The sequence below is a fragment of the Lycium barbarum genome, chromosome 4, assembly GCF_019175385.1.
Source record: "Lycium barbarum isolate Lr01 chromosome 4, ASM1917538v2, whole genome shotgun sequence".
Classification (NCBI taxonomy): domain Eukaryota; kingdom Viridiplantae; phylum Streptophyta; class Magnoliopsida; order Solanales; family Solanaceae; genus Lycium; species Lycium barbarum.
The window spans coordinates 21,662,900-21,685,015 of record NC_083340.1 but is presented as its reverse complement, the minus strand read 5'-3'; the positions used below and the strand labels follow the sequence as shown (position 1 = coordinate 21,685,015).

At 42.0% G+C, this 22,116-nt stretch overlaps 1 non-coding gene across 1 annotated transcript; it reads right to left on the bottom strand.

The window, feature by feature from the left end:
* Positions 1 to 15,796: 15,796 nt before the first annotated feature.
* Positions 15,797 to 15,903, bottom strand: LOC132638890 (small nucleolar RNA R71). The gene has a single exon (XR_009581950.1). It is a non-coding gene; the product is annotated as a small nucleolar RNA R71 (small nucleolar RNA).
* Between the last annotated feature and the right edge of the window lie 6,213 nt (positions 15,904 to 22,116).

The window sequence follows — 22,116 nt, the reverse complement described above, 5'->3', positions numbered from 1 at the left end:
CTAGGCTATAGAAAAATAGTACTTCAAGAGAGAGGGACCACCATTGCATCAGGTAAGAGAATCTTAGTAATAAATCTAAATTTGGGTCTAGATTAATGCTTTGAGACAACTTTCTTGGCTTTAAATATTATAATGTTTTATTGATGGGGAAAGAGGTCAACTCCTACTTATTTGACATTCCATGATCTGTTTGTTATTGGTATCATTCTTGAAATTAAATTTCATAAAAAGAAAGCTTTCCACACTTCATGTAATCTAGGAAATTTATATGACCATGTATGAATTCAGAGATGTTGCTATTTCGTGGAAAACTAGCAGTTACCTCAATTATAGGCAAATGAGAACACCTTGGAAAAATTAGAAGTCAATTTGATTTGGGGCACTAGAATATTCTTAATATATTCATATTGTTTTCACACTTTTGGATGTCATGATAGGGTAATAATTATGAGATGATTAAGAGTAGGATGCTTTTTAACAAATATTGTAGCCATGACCATTAATTTATAAAACTCAGTAGCAAAACGTGAAGAAATTATTGTAGTATACAATTTCTATTGTTGGCTACTGACGGAAACAATTAATGGCAAAAACGATCTGCTATAATAAAATTGTGATGTTTCTCTTGAGATACATGTGTATTCTTAAATTCATGATATTTGGGATTTGCAAGTAGGATTAGGTTGCAACTTTGGTTAACCGATCATTTGCGGGCTGACTTTGAATTGTCCGGAATGATAATATTTGGAAAGTGGTTTATTTAATGTACTTAATTGTTCCGAACCCATGATTGGTAGATTTCGATCGTTCAGAGGCTCTCCGCAAAGGGAAGGCGTTGGTTTGATAGTTCGTGGCACCCGCTCGACATTGAGGTAGGTTACGGTCTACTTTAGTTAGAATCTGATTAGAGAATCGTATGTAGTTGTAGAAAGTGACGGGGATAGCATGATAGGCTTTCGGGCATGAAGTGGAGGTGAACTCCAATTAGGTTGGTTTTGTCAGCTGTTATGTGGGCTTGTCGCCAAATGTGTTATTTATGTGATTATCACTTCTTTGTATCTCCGTCACATACTAGTTCACTCATCACATGAAAAAGAATGGTAATATTGATAATTGAACAGTGGACAGTAATACGACTTGTACTTATTGATTTATATTGTGATATTGTTGGGACTGATATCGTGCATGGCATGCTTTCCATATTATTGTTGTGATGATTGGTGAGGTGAGTGATTGAGAGACTCCGAGGTCTTTGCCGGAGATGAAGAGTGACAGAGAGACTCCAAGGTCTTTGCCGGAGATTGAGAGTGATTAATAGCCTTCGAGGTTTTTACCGGAGAGCACGAGTGGTACATGGACTTCGCGGGTCCCCCATGGGTCATGGCTTTGAGGCATTGCCCTTAGCATGTGTGTACGAGAGTGGAGTGAGAGAGGTGACTATTGCATTGCATTGCATTCATCCACTCATATATTTGACTGATCATTTAGTGAATTATATCTGTCTTGGTTGATTTCATGATTCCGTTACACTTTACTTGTATATGATACGTGACCATACCTGTTTGCTCTATATGCTACTTGTTGTTTCAACTTCTTCATGCGTTATCTAATCATTGTCGGCCTATGATGCTTACCGGTACAAGTGTTGTACTGATACTACTCTTGCTGCACTTTTGTTGAGTGCAGAGTACGATCGAGGCTCCAGTTCTACACCCCGTGGCTGATACGCGAGGGTGACATCTTTCAGTCATTCAGGGTGAGCTACTTGGTCATCCGTGGCCCCTGAAGGACCTCCTCTATTTATTTCTGTTTTTGTATTCGACAAACAATATGTAGCCTTTAGGTATTTTCAGACTTCTATTCCATACTATGTTAGCGCTCTTGTATCCTTTGACCAGATTTTGGGGTTGTCCTGACATTTCTAGTTTGATAAGTATTTAAGACTTGATAACTTATTCTTATTTAATTTTCCGCTTATTTAACTAGTTTTTAGTAATGTGGTTCGCCTACTTGGAGGGATAGTGTAGGTGCCACCGCGACTCGCGAATTGGGTCGTGACAAGTTGGTATCAGAGCTTCTAGGTTAATTGGTCTAATGAGTACAAGAGCAATGTCTAGTAGAGTCTTGCGGATTGGTACGTAGACGTCCGTACCCATCCTCGAGAGGCTATAGGACACCTAGGAAACACTCCACTTCTTTTTCTCTTTTCGTGCTAGTTCAATCCGATTGGTATCTGGTTTATTCCTTTCGTACAAGATTATTCAGATTGGTATCTTAACCTCATTTCTATGTTCTCTCACAGATGGTGAGGACGCGATCGACTACTACTGGAGGCCAGGAGACTGCACCTGCACCTGCACCCGCACCCACATCTATACCCGTGGCCCGAGCAACTGTCCGTGGGCGAGGCAGGGGACGTGGCAGGGGACGGGGCAGGGGCAGGGGCAGGGGACGGGGCAGGGGCAGAGGCCGTGCAGCTATTCCAGATAGGAACCAAGCACCAATACCTGCTCAGGACCCTGACATAGGGTTGACTCCGGAGCTTGACGACATTCCGGAGGAGGATATTAGGGCTGCTGAGGCAAGACCTGGGGTCACTGCTACTCCTGATTTTCAGGAGGCTGTGTTTCGAGTGTTGGGGTACTTTGATAGTTTGGCGCAGGCGGGCATGATTACAGTTGCTCTAGATGGCTCGCAGACTAGAGTGGGAGGTCATACTCCCGATGCTACAGTTGCTCCAGGATTTCGTACATCGAGGGTATTGCCGGCAGCAGCAGTGGCTCCCCGTATTGATACTACTCCAGCGCCTGATTTTGCTCTAAGGCCTATGGATGGACCAGTGTTGACTAGTGAGGAGCGAAAATTATTCGAGGGGTTTACCAAAATGTCTCCTCCTTGGTTCTATGGTACTTCCAGGGAGGATGCGTATGAGTTTATTGCTAGCTGCCACGAGATGCTTCATAAGTTGGGTGTAGTGGAGTCTCACGGGGTGGATTATGTTTCTTTCCAGTTAGTTGGGGATGCAAAGCAGTGGTGGAGATCGTACATGGAGTGTCGACCAGTTGGCTCGCCACCTTTGACCTGGACCCAGTTCTACCAGTTGTTTCTGGAGAAGTATGTCCCTCGTACTCTGAGAGACAACAGGAAGGATGAGTTTTTGACATTGGAGCAACGGGGTAGGTCAGTTGCGGAGTATGAGACTAGATTTCTCGCCTTGTCCCGTTATGCGACGACATTACTTCCCACAAAGGCTGAGAGAGTGAGGAGATTTGTGAAGGGTTTGGACCTTCCGCTTCGGCTGACGACCTTACAGTTGGAGGCTTCTGGGGCCTCATTTCAGTCAGTAGTAGAGCATGCCAGGAGGGTTGAGTCAGAGATGGGTCGGGCATACAGTGGGGGTGGCGACAAGAAAGCTTGTAGATTTGACAGTTTCAGGGGTCCTATTAGAGGTGAGGGACACCATGACAGGGTTCGTCATCATCCCTACAGCCGCCCCATCCAGTCATCACTACAGGCTTTGGTAGGTGGTTCTTCGGGTTATAGCGGGCACAGTTCTGAGCAGATTTCCCGAGGTTCTTACTCTCGATCGTCAGACCGCGAAAGATATTCTGGATCTTCTATGACAGTTCAGCAGCCTATGGCCAGAGGAGCATGTTTTGAGTGTGGCGAGACAGGGCATTACACGAGAGAGTGCCCTAGATCCAGGCAGGGTTCTTGTCACGACCCAACTAGGGGCCGTGACGAGTACCCGATACTTGTACCGAGCACTCCTTATCTATCATTTTACCCTTACCTCTTAGCGAGTCGTATGAACAGTGCCATTTTTTTTTGTTACTGAACATTTACATTAGCAGCGTCATCATAAACATAGGTAGTGAGCTTTGCTATCGCGTTATACAGAGACGCGGGCGATTCAAAATACAAGACATCTAGCTGTACATATCTGTCTACGAGCCTCTAGACATAGTACACATATACATAGAAAGGGCCGAGTACTGCCGTGCCCGAATATATACACAAAATAGTACCAAGGAAGTAAGGCTCCGGAACAACTGGAGCGCTGTCACATGCTGCTGGTAGGTCTCCTAAGAATCAAATCCGCCTGTCTGCTGACCTCCGCGGCATGAAACGCAGCGTCCACAAGAAGGGACGTCAGTACGAATAGTGCACCGAGTATGTAAGGCATAAATGATAATGCAAGCAGGAACATAGAGTATGATTAACAATATCATGAGGTCGTAGGACATATAATGAGGCTAGGAAGTAACCTGTGCGTAGGAACGCCCCTTTCAGGTCGGGTACCGTACCTGCTTGTCTTTCCCTTTTTAAAACGTTTCTTTTTCATAGGCATAGAAAATAGGATTTATATCATGTCATGTTTATCATATTATATAATATTACATCATAGCGTGTCGTATCATATCATGTCGTAGCATATAATATCATAGTATATCTTGGCATAGCGTATCATGTCATAGCATAGCGTGTCATGGCGTGTCATGTCATAGCATAGCATGTCATAGAGTATCATGTCATAGCATACCCTGTCATAGCGTATCATGTCATAGCATACCCTGTCATAGCGTATCATATCATATCATATCATAGTATGTTGTATCATAGAATGTTATATCATAGCATATTATATCATAGCATGGTAAATCATAGCATAGTATATCATAGCATGGTATATCGTGGCATGGTGTATCATAGCGCCGAACGATGTCGGCTCGCCCACATAGCGCCGATATATATCGGCTCGCCCATATATCCCGCGTCCGGGATAATAAGCCAGCTGACCAGGTGGCAATGAAACATGTTTCCCTTCCCATTCCCCCATATATCCCTTCCCCCCATCCCAGGTTCATATACATATCTTATATATATATATATATATATATATATATATATATATATATATATTTTATATACATATACATATCTTATATACGTATACATATTTTATATACATATACCTATCTTATATACATATGTCATGTAAGCACGCAAGAGAGCCCAAAGAAAAATCATGTAACCATCGGATTGACGTAAGGTCGGTGACCTCCGATTACATTATGGAACAATCGTGGTCGCTTTGTCTCTTCTTGAAGGGACAAGTATTTTAAGGCGAGACTACCAACGGAGAATAACATTAGCAGTAAGCATAGAATACAATCATGGGCATCATAGACGTCAACTCATAGGCTTTGGAATCCTTAGGAAATAGTGTCACAGCTAGGAGATAGAAATAAGGTTCAAAAACTAGTTTATCACTTTCATATTCACGTTGAATCCTTAGCTTAGAGATCTTAGCCGTAGAATTGTTCCGGTCGTACTTATCATAGGCATATTCTCTTGTCTAACATCGTCATTATCATTACCATCATAGAAGTATCCTCGTTAGAGTAGTTATAGTACTTATCATTCGGTAACGAAATCGGGATCAAAGGTTCCCTTTGGATTCAACCTAAAGTAAGTCAAACAGAACTATAGGGAAAATCCGAGAACAGTGGGCCCACCTCGGGCCAAATGAGGTAGCGTATACGATTTGCATATGTTACATGTAATGGCGTTACTTGTGAGGGTTTTAGGGTATTCGGGTCCCATTTATGCAAGTTCTAGGGGTTTAGGAGGTCTTTCCAACATTTCGCACACTTTCTAGTTCAATTCTACTGAAGGAAAAAGGGGAAACTTTAGATGCGGATTCCGGGGAATAGAGTTGTCCCCGAGGCTCGTACCCAACTTATTACGTCTAAGAGATGCCATAGAAGGAAGGGTGAAGCCTTACATACCTCTTTCTGCTCCTTACGCTATTCCAAATTCACGTTGCAATTCCGTCAAAATCTGCAAATTGGTCACATTTACCAAAACTTTTATTAGGGCATTTAGGATTGGATTCTTAAAGTAGCACTTGGCTACCGAAATTTCGGCAGCACTTCCTCTGTAAATATACCATCCTCGACATTCAACTTAGTCAAATTCTAATCAATCACAATCCGGGAATTCAAACCCGGCCAAACTATCAACATAACTCAATAACCACACTAGCGATTCACATATCCAATTCAAGGTACATTCCAACACTTCAATTAGCATTCTACTTCCTTCAAGACTTTCCAATTCCAATAAAACAACAATAACCTTATAATATATATTCCAACAACATCATACTAATATCATTACGTACCATCCACACAAGAACATTATTTTCAATTTACACAACTTCCAACTACTAACACTTCACCAAGCTTATCAAATCTTTATTTGCATTATAAAATCCACAATACAACGGCGAACATACTAAATAAAACTTGCTCACTATCCATTCACCATACATCACACATATACGGCTATATACATACCACACACTACACAGCTTCAACATGCATGCACAACTACAATCTTTCCAAAATCATTCAACTTCCATTATAAACATCTCACTCACAACAATAATAACCAAACACTAGATAAAATAATTGAAACATGATTTCTACACATACATACACATATTACACCTCACAGCCACATCCCATATTATTGTTCTTCATGAATTTTCACTCACTTTTGCATACCACAACATGCATAAACATCTATAACATGTAAAAGAACACAAGTTCTCACCTTGCTTCTTCTCCACTTCTTCACTTAGTTAGGACTTGAAACTTGCATGAATATGGATTTCTCTTGTTCCAATGACCACTCTACCTTGTTAAGGACCCTCTACTTGGTATGAAATGATTTTTGAAAGAATTTTTGTCAACTTTTCTTGTGGAGTTCCTCTATGGCCGAATGGCCCTTAGGTTTTGCTCCTCTCTCTCTTGTTCTTGCTTTTCTTGAAATTTCTAGAAAATTATGAGATGAAGATGACTTAGTCATCTATTTAATTGGTGAATTAAATCTCCACATGGGCCTAGCCCATGCCATGGCCGGTTGGGCCTCATTTGTTTTGCTTAAAATTTCAAGCCCAATTATATTGGTTAGTTCTTGTAATTCATGGAAGGTATTTTTCCAATTTCCAAATTTGCCCTTCGTCTTCTTCCATATCCCCACGAGCCATATTGCAAATTTCCCTTCATGCTCTTGACCTTCCTCATTATTTTCACTTCTAAATTTTTCATAAGCAACTCATGTGCCAACCAACATAAAATATGGCCTTGCTTGTCGTCTTCCCGCGATTGTCTTGAATTATCCGATCGCACAAAATGCGGGATATAACATCCTCCCCCCTCCCCCCCTTTAGAACATTCGTCCTCGAATGTTAGACTGGCCTCATAGCGTAGTATAATACTTCGGGGAGGTCTCCTTCATAGATACCTCACATGTCGCTTAGCATATCCATTTCAGGAGCTTAGGTTGCCTTTATGTCATAGGTCATTTAAGTTAGTTCCGAATACTGGCCTTACGTTAATAAATCCCCTTTACTGGACCTTGAATCGTCATAGTCCATCTTGGGTCTATCATGCTCTCCCCTCCTTTATTAAGGGGTCAACGCACGCCTACGCCCTTTAAATAACTGTCGCCTTTTGCGATCTTTACAGTTGTTATTCCTTCTTCGTGGAGTCTGCCTCGTCTATCCCCTCACTAGACGTGTTCCCGCATATCGCCGTATTAGGGCCTTCTAATATCATCTAGTACGGATTCAACATCGGTCTTACCTTGTAACTCCCGTATTTGTTTCTTCATCCCCAAAGCTTTGGCATGCCTCCTCCCTTTCTGCTAGTCTAGTCCGTCTTCACTTACCCGACTTCTATGGGGTTTCCAACCACTTCATACGCTATAATTTACTTTAGGATACCTAATTTCGCATTTGTCTCTTGTTCCCGTTCTTATGGAATTTTCAACATATTTCTCAGGGGGTCACCCATCGTGATATTGCTCTCACCCTAGCACGCTTAACCTTGAAACTTTGGTGCATTTTAATACGTGAATGCTGGTATAATTATATCGACTGCCCCGCACGACCTTTGTCACATCATTTAAAGTAAGTCGGGGTCTTAACAGCTCCCAAAACGTCCTCATGGCGGGTCCCACCCCTATCTTCACTTCCCTAACCATGCAACTTCCATATTGCCTCTGCTTAAATCTCCGCTATTTACTCCCATCCATACATATAACTATCTTTTATCGGGGTTTCTAAATTCATACTGGTGGCGGGGACATCTCAGTCGCCATTACTTATAATCGCAAAGTCTTTGACCCCTTTTGAATTTCTATCTGCCGTTATTAATTAGTATTCCTGCAGAGATTACGTATACATAGAAAGTTTTAAAGAAAATCTCATATACCTGTAGCCGATCAATCTCGAGCCTGGCCCGGGGAGCTACCATGTGGAGTATGTTCTTCATTCTCGTCTGTCTGCTCATCGCTTGTTTGGCCCCCGTCATTTCTCGCATCCGAATCCGAAGAGTATAGATAATCAGGCGATTCCTGGTTCACTGATGGCCAGGACAAGGTACAGGAGTAATCCGTAGCACTCTCCGAGGTGGCCGGACTGGCATGGTGCTCCATCACGGGAGTAACTGGCGTATCCCCGGAAGCCTCCTCCTCCGTCGTCCCAGAAGAGTGCTCTGACGGGTCTGTGCCATAACTATACTCCTCCCTGGAGGTAAGAAGCTCTGGAGGAGTCATCGTCGGATCTTCTGAGGGATCTGGAGGCTCAGGTACTGGAATCTCAGGAGCCGGCGGTGAGGCCGCCCCCTGATCTACAGCTGCGGCTGCTCCAATCTCCTCCAGTGGTGGCGGTGTAGAAGAGCCCTCTGACTGGGGCATACGCTCGGGAATAATCAGCGCATGGGCCCTGGTAATCCTCTGGGCCTGACTAGGCTCCCCTGCCGCTACTGCCTTGCCCTTCTGGGCAGCTGTTGCCTTTTTTGGAGGCATGGCTGAAAACAAAACAATTCGTTAGGGAAGAGTCGTCCTGACAATACCGCTCTATCGCATGATCTAAGATAGAAGAAAGGGTAACATCCTAAATGCCTTGTAGCCTCCTGTTGATAGATGTGGTGCACAACACACCGATAAACAAGACTCTACTAGACACGGTCTGTAGACATTCCGAGAACCCAAACCGCTCTGATACCACTTTTGTCACGACCCAACCCCGTAGGCCGTGACTAGTGTCCGTGCTGGACACCCAAACGTACCCAATAACCCAAACGAGCATATTTGCAGAATATATCAATATAAAAGTCAATTGGCGCTACTAGATATTGCAGGTGAACAGATATAGCACGTGGAAGCCGATAAGGCCGTCACAGATCATAGTAACCCAGAAACATATACAGAACCCACACAAGTATATCTCCAGACCTCTACAAATCATAACAGAATCATAAGACGGGACAGGGCCCCGTCATACCCCTGAATAGCGTACATATATACAATAGTAGAAGACTGTACCAAAAGATGGGCTCTGGATAAAAGAGCGCTCCAAATGGCATAATAGATGTCCTAGGCGGGCGGGTCAGCAAACCTGTCGTCAGTACCTGCGTGGCATGAAAACGCAGCCCCCGAAGAAAGGGGGTCAGTACAAAATATGTACTGAATATGTAAAGCCTGAATCACAGAAATAAAATCATAACCGGTACAGAACGTACAGAAAAGTGAGTGTAAAATCCAAAGTATCAAATGCATATTTTCAAAAACATACAGAGTGTGTACGGAAACATATGCCATATCATATCCGGCCCCTGCCAAGGGACTCGGCAGACAGAACGTGGCCACCCTCCCGACGCTGGTGCCACAGCACAGAGGAATCAGAACAAGGGTATAACCCCGTAACATAACATATCGTATCAGATGGACATATCATATCATATCATATCATATCATATCATATCATATCAGAGTGTGTACATGGCACAGCATACTCCACAACCCATGTACATGTATACCTGCCCCCTCACATCGAGGCACGGCGAACAATGCAGTGGAATACGCTTGACAACATATCCTGGCCCGGGCTCAGTTTGGGAAACATTGAGGCATCCACGAATGGAGTAGTGAGAAACTAAATGCAATAAAAATACCATCTATTTCCAGAGACTCAATGAAGCATATCGAATAACAAATCGAAATGATAAAACTGGGCGGAACTATAGTAAGCATATTTCGGATGTCATAATGGATTACAGATGTATAATCTTTCTGAAATCATTTCCAAGTTTCAAAACAATTTGCAAGACTTAACGGAATATTTAAAACGATACTTAATTAATAGTTAGAGGAGTAGTTAAAACATTTCCTTTAAAGCTGCTCGTAGACAAGTCGTAAACATAAAAGGGTAAAATCGGAAATAGTGAGCCCACCTCGGGACAAACGAAGCGGTGGGCTCAAATTACGTATTTTAAGCTTATAAAGTCACATACGGAGGTTCTGGGGGCATTACATAATTTTCTAGACAATTTGCGAGAGTTTGCATAATTCTTTCAATAAAGCATACTTATAGGGTTCAATTCCATTGAATGAAAAAGGGGTATTTTCAAATGCGGATTCCGATGAGCTGAACGCTTTCCGAGGCTCAAATCCAATCCTAGTACACCTAGGGCATGCCAAAAGAAGAATCGGGATAGCTTTACATACCTTGTATGCTCTTTACGCCTTTCCAAATTCAATTCCCATTTCGCCCAAAATCTGCAATTGGTCACATTTACCAATTCTCAATTTCCAATCTTTAAGTATTCAATCTTTATTCATAATTGCCTACAGAAATTTGGGCAGCATCTCCCCTATACATATAGCATCCCCGAGAATTTAACTCGGCCAAAACAATCAACAACAACCCAACAACAACAACACCACCACCAACAATTAATATATGACACAATATAACACAACTAGCCTTCTTTCCGACATAATGCAAGAACTTTCATTCCGACTTCCTATTTCCAAACCAATCTCAATGTTTTCATATTCATTATTAATCTAGATTATCACAATATAATTTAGAAGCATTTCACATCATTTCCACAAAATATTCACAAGATATACAAAATATACAAACTTTCCACCAAAGTCATAATTCATCCAAAACTTCTAATATTCAACCTACATATCCATAACATATTTCCATCTTCCAATTTCATCAACCATAATCATAATTCACATCTTAACAACTTCATTTCCATAATATCACAAAATCATTCTAAAGTGACATAATCTTCTACATTCCAACTTCAACCAAAATTCATTCAACTTTCATTCCCAATATAATATTCATCATAACCACAACTAGAATACAACATAAAATTCAACTCATATCAGATATACAACAATATACACACACGGCTACATACATATATACATACCCACTTTGCAAACTTTCATATTTCCATAATTTCTACTCATTTTCACATACCACAACATAAACAAACCTTCATAACATAAGAAAAATGAATTGATTCTTACCTTTTTCTCCAATCTTCTTTACTTGTTCAAAGTGTGAGATTGATGAAACTAATGCTCAATCTTCCAAAACAACTACACCAAGTTGTAGAGGACACTTATTCAACAAGAAAATAATTTTAGAGTCAAGATTTTTTAGGGTGATTTTTCTATGGCCAACCCGAAATGGCTCTTATGTTTGCTCTTGGTTTTCCTCCTTTCTCTTCTTTCTTTGCTTCTTGAAAATTCTATTAGATAATGACCATTTATAATTAATTAGCACATGGAAATATTCATTAAAGCCATGGGTTGGGCCTCACTTGGCCGGCCACCCCTTAAACATTGGGCCAAAATTTTCATTTTATTTTTTTGGGCCAACTCGGTTGGTCCCGAGTTGGGCCTAGCCCACTGACCTTTCGACCTTAAAACGTTCATATCTCCTTGTACCGACGTCACCTGGGAACCCACGACCTATGGATGGAAAGCTAATTCAATTATCTACAACTTCTATTTCTTGGTCTTTTTCCAAATTTCTAACTTATAATACCGTTGTTGCCCCTCAAAGTCAGGTCACCCGAAAACGTTTTCTTAAAAATATTCGTTTGGAGGGCTTCCACTTTGATTTGGCCCAAGGGTACTTCATGAGTTGTGTTTAACTTTATATATGTGATTCGTATGACTTTTTAGATGTTCCAAAATAATCTCGGTGTGTGGGCCCCACCTCAGCAGATACTCCGAGGTTCAAAAATACGAGATATAACAGTTTATTGATGACATCTGGGTGTACTCTCGGAGTAAGGAAGATCATGAAAAGCATTTGAGGATCGTGCTTGGGCTATTGAGGGAGAAGAAATTGTATGCCAAGTTTTCCAAGTGTGAGTTCTGGCTCAGTTCCGTGGCATTTTTGGGACATGTTGTGTCCAAGGGCGGGATTATGGTTGATCCTAAGAAGATCGAGGCGGTTAGAGATTGGGCCAGGCCTACTTCGGTGACTGAGATTCGGAGCTTCGTGGGCCTTGCGAGTTATTATCGCCGATTTGTGAAGGGGTTTTCATCTATTGCTTTCCATTTGACTAGGTTGACTCAGAAGAATGTGCCTTTCCAGTGGTCCGATGAGTGTGAAGAGAGATTTCAGAAGCTCAAGGCTTTATTGACTTTAGCCCCGATTTTGGCTTTACCTGTGGAGGGAAAGGACTTTACTGTTTATTGTGATGCTTCTCGAATTGGCTTGGGTTGTGTGCTAATGCAAGAGGGTAGGGTGATCGTGTATGCTTCGAGACAGTTGAAGGTTCACAAGAAAAACTACCCCACTCATGACTTAGAGTTGGCTGCAGTAGTCTTCGCTTTGAAGATTTGGAAACATTACTTGTATGGAGTCCATTGTGAGGTGTTCACGGATCACCGTAGTCTTCAACATGTTTTTAATCAACGGGACCTGAATTCGAGGCATCGTAGATGGATGAAGTTGCTTAAGGACTATGATATCACCATTCTTTATCATCCAGGAAAGGCAAATGTGGTAGCTGATGCGTTGAGCCGAAAGGCAGTGAGTATGGGTAGCTTGGCGCGTTTGATTGTGGGAGAGCGTCCTTTAGCCATGGAGGTGCAGTGTTTGGCTAATAGTATGGTGAGACTCGATATTTCAGAACCTGGTAAGGTTCTATCTTGTGTGGAGGCGAAGTCGTCTCTTTTAGAGCAGATTAGGGCCCAGCAGTTTGAGGATGTGAAATTGTGCAAAATTCTGGATAAAGTGCTAAGTGGAGAAGCCAAAGAGGCTATTCTTGATGATGAGGGTGTTTTGAGGATTAAGGGGCGCATTTGCGTTCCTAGAGTTGGTGATTTGATTCTGTTGATCTTGAAAGAGGCTCATAGTTCCAGATACTCCATTCACCCAGGAGCAACAAAGATGTATCGTGATTTGAGGCAACACTATTGGTGGGGTAGAATGAAGAGAGACATTGTGGAGTTTGTTGCGCAGTGTTCGAATTGCCAGCAGGTTAAGTATGAGCACCAGAGACCAGGTGGTGTGCTTCAAAGGATACCCATTCCGGAATGGAAATGGGAAAGGATTGCTATGGATTTCGTGGTTGGTCTTCCGAAGACTTTGGGCAAGTTTGATTCGATTTGGGTTATTGTGGATAGGTTGACTAAATCTGCACACTTCATTCCGGTTCAGACTACTTATAACGCGGAGAATTTGGCCAGGATCCACATTCGAGAGATAGTGCGATTGCATGGGGTTCCTATTTCCATCATTTCCGACAGAGGCACTCAGTTTACTTCCCATTGATGTGCCGTGAATTTTGGCACATTTTATGCCTTTGTAACTAGAAATGTTGCTTGATTTTAAGTGTTTTTATATTGTTTCTTATGCTATTTTTGTGTTTTATAGGGTTGATTAACTAAGGATCGAAAATGAGAAGTAATGCTGGAAAAACGGACAAATTTGAGCTAAGCGACGGTCCGTAACTCATGTTACGGACCGTAACGGTGTCCGTAACTCATGTTACGGACCGTAACGGTGTCCGTAACTCATGTTACGGTTCGTACCTTTGAACCGTAACAAGGCCTGAATTTCCAGAAAGTTTCATTGAAACCATCAGTGTTACGGTGAAGTGTTACGGTCCGTAACTCATGTTACGGTCCGTAACATGTCACCGTAACATGAGCTAAATTTCCAGAGAGTTTCAATAAAATCTTCAGTGTTACGGTTTAGTGTTACGGTCCGTAACTCATGTTACGGTCCGTAACCCTTCACCGTAACATCATCCAAAATTCCAGAGAGTTGCCAAGTAATTGTCACCACTTACGCTTCAGAAGGACGGACCGTAACACGGGGTACGGTCCGTCGCATGGTGGTCGTAATGTCGAAGTGGTCAAATGACGAAATGAAGGACGGACCGTAACCTGAGTTACGGTCCGTAACAATGCGGCGTAAGGGCATTTTTGTCCAGAAACTTGGCGCGATTTTTGGCTCTATAAATACATAATGTAGGGTTTTAATTCATTATTCAGATTTTATTTTGAAGGCACAAACCCTAGTTCTTAATCTTAGAAGTGGTTGGAGCATTTAAGGCAACAACTTCACTCTCATTCCATCTTGTATTAGCATTGTAAGTGTATTATGTTAATCTTTAAGCTTTTTCTGTCAAGAAACATTATGAGTAGCTAATTTCAATTCTAAGGTTGTGAATCCCATGATGGGTATTATGTGAATGAGTTTCTATTATTGATATATGCATAATGGTTGTTGTTATTTATTCTATCTTTGTGTTGTAACGTTGGCTAATGATTGCAAGAATTAGCCGAAGCCATTATATTGACTTTTCTTGGGAAAGAGAGTCAATATTGGTAAGATTGAATAACAATGACTCGAGGCGTTAACCCTCGTTTAATAGACTAACTTAGGAATAAGAATAAGTCTAAATTGGCATTATTGGTCGCTCTTCGATTGTAACTCTTTTATATTCGGAAGAATCATAAAGAGGAAATACTACTTAACTGTTGGGAAACATTAAGAAGTCTTTAAGAGATCAAGTGCATATTCTTAGAACAACCATTAGAAGTATATCACATTGAAACCCGAAGCATAATATCTAATCAAATTAGGAAACACAACCTTAGTCTCTCTCTCACATTAATTACATTCTAAGTCAAAGTATTCAATTACATTATTCAACAATCAATTCAAACTATCCGGAATAGGATTAAAGCATTTAAAGATTGGTATCGCATACGATTAGTACTCTTTTCTCTCCATATTCCCTGTGCGATTCGACCCCAACCTTGTTAGGTTACTATATTTGACAACGTCCGCTTTACGCCATTAATAGGTGTAATTTGAGCGTATCAAATTTTGGCGCCGCTGCCGGGGAATACGGTTTAGAAATTACTAATTGTTGTGTACTATTCTTTAAAACTTTTTCTATTCCATCACACCTCGTTTGCTGTTTCGGTGAAACAGATAAACATGGCAGGAAGACCCCATCGCAATCAAGGAAACCAAGGGGGAATCCAAGTGAACCATCCTGCACCAGAAGAAGAGGATGATGAGAATGTATTCGCGGAATTCATCGACGAAGCTGATTATGCTTCTGCTGTAGTTCCTCCTAGAACAGGAAATGCAAATTTCAAAATTGATAGTTCTATCTATCAGCTATTGAAACTTGAAGGCTATTTCAGAAATTCTTCGGAGGATTGTCCACTTCGACACCTGAAGAATTTTGTGCATGTATGTTCTCAACAATCTCAAGGTGTTGTTCCTGTTGATGCACTGCGATTACGGGTTTTCAAGTATTTCTTGGCTGGCCAAGCGAGGGAATGGTATGAAAAGCTACCCAGCAATAGTATTCACACTTGGAACGAGTTGGCCAATATATTTTTAAAAAAATGGTTTCCACCAAGCAAAAAGGCTGAGCTTAGGGACAAGATCTTTGAGTTCAAACAACTTCCGGGGGAACAATTATATGCAGCGTGGGAGCGTTTCAAATATTATCTCGCTCAATCTCCGACTCATGGATTTCCGGATGCAATCCTCACCGAGAAGTTCTACAAGGGGCTAGATACCATGAATCAAATAGCTGTCAATACTGCTGCTGGGGGATGCTTCACGGACAAATCTTTTGTCAACATAATCAGATTGCTTGACAAGCTTACTACCCACAATCAAGCCTGGCATTCGAGTGATAGCGAAGTCCTATCATATGGTAGTCCCTCTGCTGCCGCGGTGGCCAAAGAAAATCATGAGCGAGATCATGCATTCGCTCAATTGCAAACCACCGTGGATTTATTATCGAAAAGGCTTATGGAGAAAGAAGCCAAAGGTGTGAATGTTGTCGATGAGATGCCACCTCATGTGCTCGGAATGTACCAAGTCTCTGACGAAACTTATCTAGAAGGGCAGCCACAATATGAGGATGCTAATTATGTCAATAACTCGCAAGGGGGTTATCAACAGCAAAATTATCAAGGTCCCGGTAATCACCCATGGCAAAAACCTCAACAACAATTCCAAGGGAATAATTATGGAAGAAATGATCAGGGCAATCCTAATCAAGGGAATTATAACAACTATAATTATGGCAACAAGAGCTCCAACCCCTACATTCCACCTAGGGGGCAATCATCCAATTCCCAACAATGGAGAGATAATTCAGCTAGCAACTCTGCTGGCAACATATCTAATGACTCTGCTGAATTAAAAAGTATGATGCAGAAAATGTTGATGAATCAAGACAGAACAGAGAGCACAATCAAGGGAATGTCTCAGGTCCAACTATCTCATTCAGCCTCCATTCAGAAGCTTGAAGCACAATTCAGAGACCTTTCCCGAGAAGTGCATACTCCTCAACGGGGACAACTACCGAGTGATACAGTTCCAAATCCTAAAGGTAGTGGAGTAAACTCTGTGGAGAATGTACTTGCTATTAGCACCAGAAGTGGAAAAATACTTCAAGATGCTAATAAAAAGGTGATTGAGCTTGAACAAATTGTTGAAGAAGAAGGGCAGCCTGATGTATCTAATGATATCGTGGAGAAAGAGGCAGGGGAGGAAGTCCCTATTGTAGCCGAAGAAGAGCAGAATCTTGATAACCCCAAGGTACCGGTGGAAAACCAGGAAAAGGGGAAGGCAAAACTTTCCGGTGCTCTTCGCCCTTTGAGCCAATTGTTTAAATCTTCACCGCCTTTTCCTCAAAGGCTGGTGAGAAAAACAGAAGATAAGAAGTGCTTGAGATTTTATGATCAACTCAAGCAGTTGACGATGAACATTCCTTTCATGGATGCTGTTAAAGAAATGCCTGGCTTTGCTAAGTATTTGAAGGATCTTTTAACAAAGAAGAAAAAGCCATTGAAACACGACACTGTGGGTATCACTCACCGCGTTAGTGCCATTCTTTCCAAAACCACTGTGCAAAAGAGGGAAGATCCTGGAGCATTCACAATTCCATGCACCATAGGGCAGCAAAATTTTGCCAGGGCTTTGTGTGATAACGGGGCTAGCATAAATCTTATGCCCCTGGAAATTTTTAAGAGATCGGGGCTAGCTATGCCAAGGCCAACTACCATGAGGTTGCAGATGGCTGACAGATCGATAAAAAGGCCAGTTGGAGTAGTTGATGATGTGCTGGTTCAAATCGGGAAATTTCTACTGCCGGCAGATTTCGTGATTCTTGATTGTGCTATTGATCAAGAAATTCCTATTATTCTGGGAAGACCTTTCCTTGCCACAGGGAGGGCTCTTATGGACTCCGAAAAGCACGAAATAAAGTTCCGGGTGAACGATGAGGAGGTGACTTTTCACGCTAGTAAAGGCATGAAATTACCTAGTCCTTATCAAAGCATTTCAGTCATAAACTCTGTTGACGAGGTGGATGAAGCAGTGGAATTTAAAATGGAGGAAGAATGCTTGAGCGAAGCATTGTTGGCCATCTTGGTGAATTTTGATGCCGACCAAATGGAGGGATATAATGAGACAGTGAATTCACTCACAGGTCTGGGGTCTTACTCTTATGAACCCAAGAAATTGTCTCTTGATCTAGAGAAACGAACAACTCCTCCAGCAAAAACATCAATTATTGAGCCACCGAAACTGGAACTCAAGAAACTGCCATCACATCTTAAATATGTATTTCTTGGAGAAAATGCTACTCTTCCAGTTATTGTGTCATCGCTTTTGAATGAGGGCCAAATTCAAAGACTCATCGTAGTCTAGAGAAAGCATTTAAGAGCTCTGGGTTGGACTATTGCAGACATCCGGGGGATTCCCGCCGGAATTTGTGAGCACCGAATACAGTTGGAGGAGGAAAGTTCGCCGAGTGTTGAGCATCAGAGAAGATTAAATCCACCGATGCAAGAGGTGGTGAAGAAGGAGATCATTAAGTGGTTAGATGATGGGGTGGTTTACCCGATTGCCAACAGTCCATGGGTAAGCCCTGTTCAGTGTGTGCCAAAGAAAGGGGGCATCACTGTTGTCCCTAACTCGAAAAATGAGTTGATTCCAACAAGGACTGTCACCGGTTGGAGAGTGTGTATGGACTACCGGAAGCTGAATACCGCATCTTGCAAGGATCACTTCCCTATGCCTTTTATTGATCAAATGCTTGATCGGCTAGCCGGAAGATCTTATTACTGTTTCTTGGATGGGTACTCAGGATACAACCAGATCAACATCGCCTTGGAAGACCAAGAAAAGACCACTTTTACTTGTCCCTATGGGACATTCGCTTTCAGCCGGATGCCATTTGGTCTTTGCAATGCACCAGCTACCTTCCAACGATGCATGATGTCCATATTCTCTGATATGGTTGAAAACTTTCTTGAAGTTTTCATGGATGATTTCTCTGTGGTGGGAGATTCATTCGATGAATGTTTGGGTCATCTTGATCGGGTGCTACAACGGTGTGAGGAGACCAACCTCGTGCTCAACTGGGAGAAGTGTCATTTTATGGTCAAGGAGGGCATTGTCCTTGGCCATAAGATTTCAGAAAAAGGGATTGAGGTTGATCAAGCTAAAATCGAAGTGATTTCACAACTCCCTCCGCCCGTTTCAGTAAAAGGAGTTCGGAGTTTCTTGGGGCACGCCGGATTCTATAGAAGGTTTATCAAAGATTTCTCCAAAATTGCAAATCCCATGTGCAAACTCTTGGAAAAAGAGTCCAAATTCAATTTTGATAAGAAGTGCATCAAGGCGTTCAACGAGTTGAAGCTGAAATTAACCTCCGCACCTATTGTTGTGTCCCCAGATTGGTCACTTCCCTTTGAATTAATGTGTGACGCCAGTGGTCTTGCAATTGGAGCTGTGCTTGGTCAGCGGCTAAACAAAATCCTGCACCCAATTTATTATGCCAGCAAAACATTGAATGGAGCTCAGCTGAACTATACAGTAACGGAGCAAGAATTACTTGCTATTGTTTATGCTTTTGAAAAGTTCCGGGCTTATTTGTTGGGTGCCAAGGTAGTGGTTCACACTGACCATGCTGCATTGCGCTATTTGATGGCGAAGAAGGATGCTAAGCCCCGGTTGATAAGATGGGTTTTGTTGCTACAGGAATTTGACTTTGAAGTCAAAGACTGAAAAGGGTCAGAAAATCAAGTAGCTGACCATCTTTCCAGACTTGAAGCACCAGGGAGACCGAGTGATGTGCTAGATATTGATGACACTTTCCTGGATGAAAGAGTTTTGGTCATTTCCAATGATGTGGCACCATGGTATGCCGATATTGCCAATTATTTGGTAACTGGCATCGTTCCTGAAGAGTTGAAGACATATTAAAAGAAGAAATTCTTGCGAGACTGCCGACAGTATTGTTGGGATGAGCCTTACTTATTCAGAACGTGTACTGACAATATGATCCGGAGATGTGTGGCGGAATCTGAGGTGATGGACATTTTGAAAGCGTGCCATGATTCTCCAGTTGGTGGACATCACAGTGGAAATCGAACAACAGCCAAGGTGCTAGAGTGTGGCTACTACTGGCCAGCCATTTATCGTGATGCAAATATGTTGGCACGCTCTTGGGATAAATGCCAACGCCAGGGCACAATAGGTCGGAGGCATGAAACTCCGATGAACTTTGTTCTTGAGGTGGAGCTATTTGATGTATGGGGAATTGATTTTATGGGGCCCTTCGTGAGCTCCTACGGCCTGAAATACATTCTTGTCGCAGTGGATTATGTCTCCAAATGGGTGGAGGCGGTGGCCTTGCCTAACAATGGTGGTAGGAGAGTCAATGCGTTTCTCAAAAAGAACATCTTTACTAGATTTGGCACTCCTAGAGCTATTATTAGCGATGGTGGATCTCATTTCTGCAATAAACCATTTGCTGATCTTCTTGAAAAATATGGCGTGCATCACAGGGTTGCCACTCCATATCATCCTCAGACGAGTGGTCAGGTTGAGGTCTCAAACAGAGAAATAAAAAGCATCTTGGCAAAGACGGTCAATGTGAATCGCACTGACTGGTCTAAAAAGTTGGATGATGCTTTATGGCCATATCGCACGGCATTCAAAACGCCTATAGGGACTTCACCGTATAAGTTGGTATTTGGGAAGGCATGTCATTTGCCTATTGAGCTTGAGCATAAATCCCTTTGGGCATTGAAAAAGCTGAATATGGATTGGCATAAAGCAACTAAGCTGCGGTTGTTTCAAATCAACGAGATGGATGAATTTAGGTACAATGCCTATGAAAGTGCAACACTGTACAAGGAAAAGATGAAATACTATCATGACTCGAAGATCCTAAAAAGGGATTTTCAGCCAAAAGACTTGGTCTTGTTGTACAATTCACGCCTGAAGTTCTTTCCAGGCAAGTTAAAGTCTCGTTGGTCTGGTCCTTTTGAAATTGTGAGTGTGTCCCCAAATGGAAGCGTCATTGAGGTGAAATCCGAGGATGGCACTCGGACTTTTAAGGTGAATGCACAAAGAGTGAAGCATTACTATTGGTGTATTGATGATGGTAAGGTCGTGGATAGGTATCGTTTGAAATATGGCTCCTGAACTCGAAAATGAGGTACCACGTCGAGCCGTGACATTAAACCAAGCGCTGTGTGGGAGGCAACCCACATTTACCGCTTTGTAAGTAGTTTAAAGTTTGTATTTTCCTTGTATTCTTTTGTGTTGTTGATGTGCTAATGTGGTGGGATTTTGAGAACTGAAGGGACCAAATAACTGCTGAGTGATCCAAGGCGAGACGCTCCATGTTACGGCCCGTAACTCTTGTTACGGTCCGTATCATGAAGCGTAACAGGCAAAAAGAAAAAAAGAAAAAAATCACTGAAGGGTGAGGAAGAGTGTTACGGTACGAGTTACGGTCCGTCGTACGTGTTACGGACCGTAACACTGGGTCGTAACTTTGATGAAAAATCTGGGCTTCACTGGAAATTTTCAACATGTTACGCCAGGTGATACGGACCGTAACACGAGTTACGGTCCGTCGATTGGACTGCCAGGTCATTAATAAATAAACGAAACGGGGTCGTTTGATGGACCGTAATACAAGATACGGCCCGTATCCTATGATACGGTCCGTAACAGGTAACGTAATTGTCGGAAATGTTTAAATACATTACCGACGGTTCCCATTTCAAATTATAACGATTCTTCACACGTTTTCAACTCCCTCTCCCTCATAAATCCTCTCTTTTCTTCTTCACATCCTCCTCTCTTCATCTTCCATTCTCCCCCATATTTCTCTAAAATCTCATTACTATTTTCTTATCCACAATCACTGTTTTAAGTTGAGTTTCATCCTTACAATCGCCAACGATCAGGTATTACATGTCTTTACTCTTTTCTTTTAGCTATCAATGCGAGTTCTATGATGCTCATGAGTAATTTCATATAATATGTGTTGAAATTCGTGTTTTGGGCTGTGTTGATTGAGTTTGAATTTAAATTGATAAGTTATGGGGGATTTGATAATGGTTGGGGGTTGGGATTGGTATTGGTACTGTTTAAAAGAATCGTGGGTACAAGCAATTGCTTCCCACTGAATTGGAGGTCAAATCCGGTTGAAGGTTTCATTCGTGAAATTACTAAATCGGTTTGCCCACCAACTGTTCGATACAATTCCCCAATGAAAACTTTAATAAAACCGGGTGAAGTCTGAGTAACCCGAGGCATGTGAGGGGATATAATATTGTTTCACAACATACCCATAGAACATTAAGTTGAAAATCTTGGCCTCGTGCTTAAAACGATAAAATTTGGCCAAGCCATTTGTTTGCTACTCT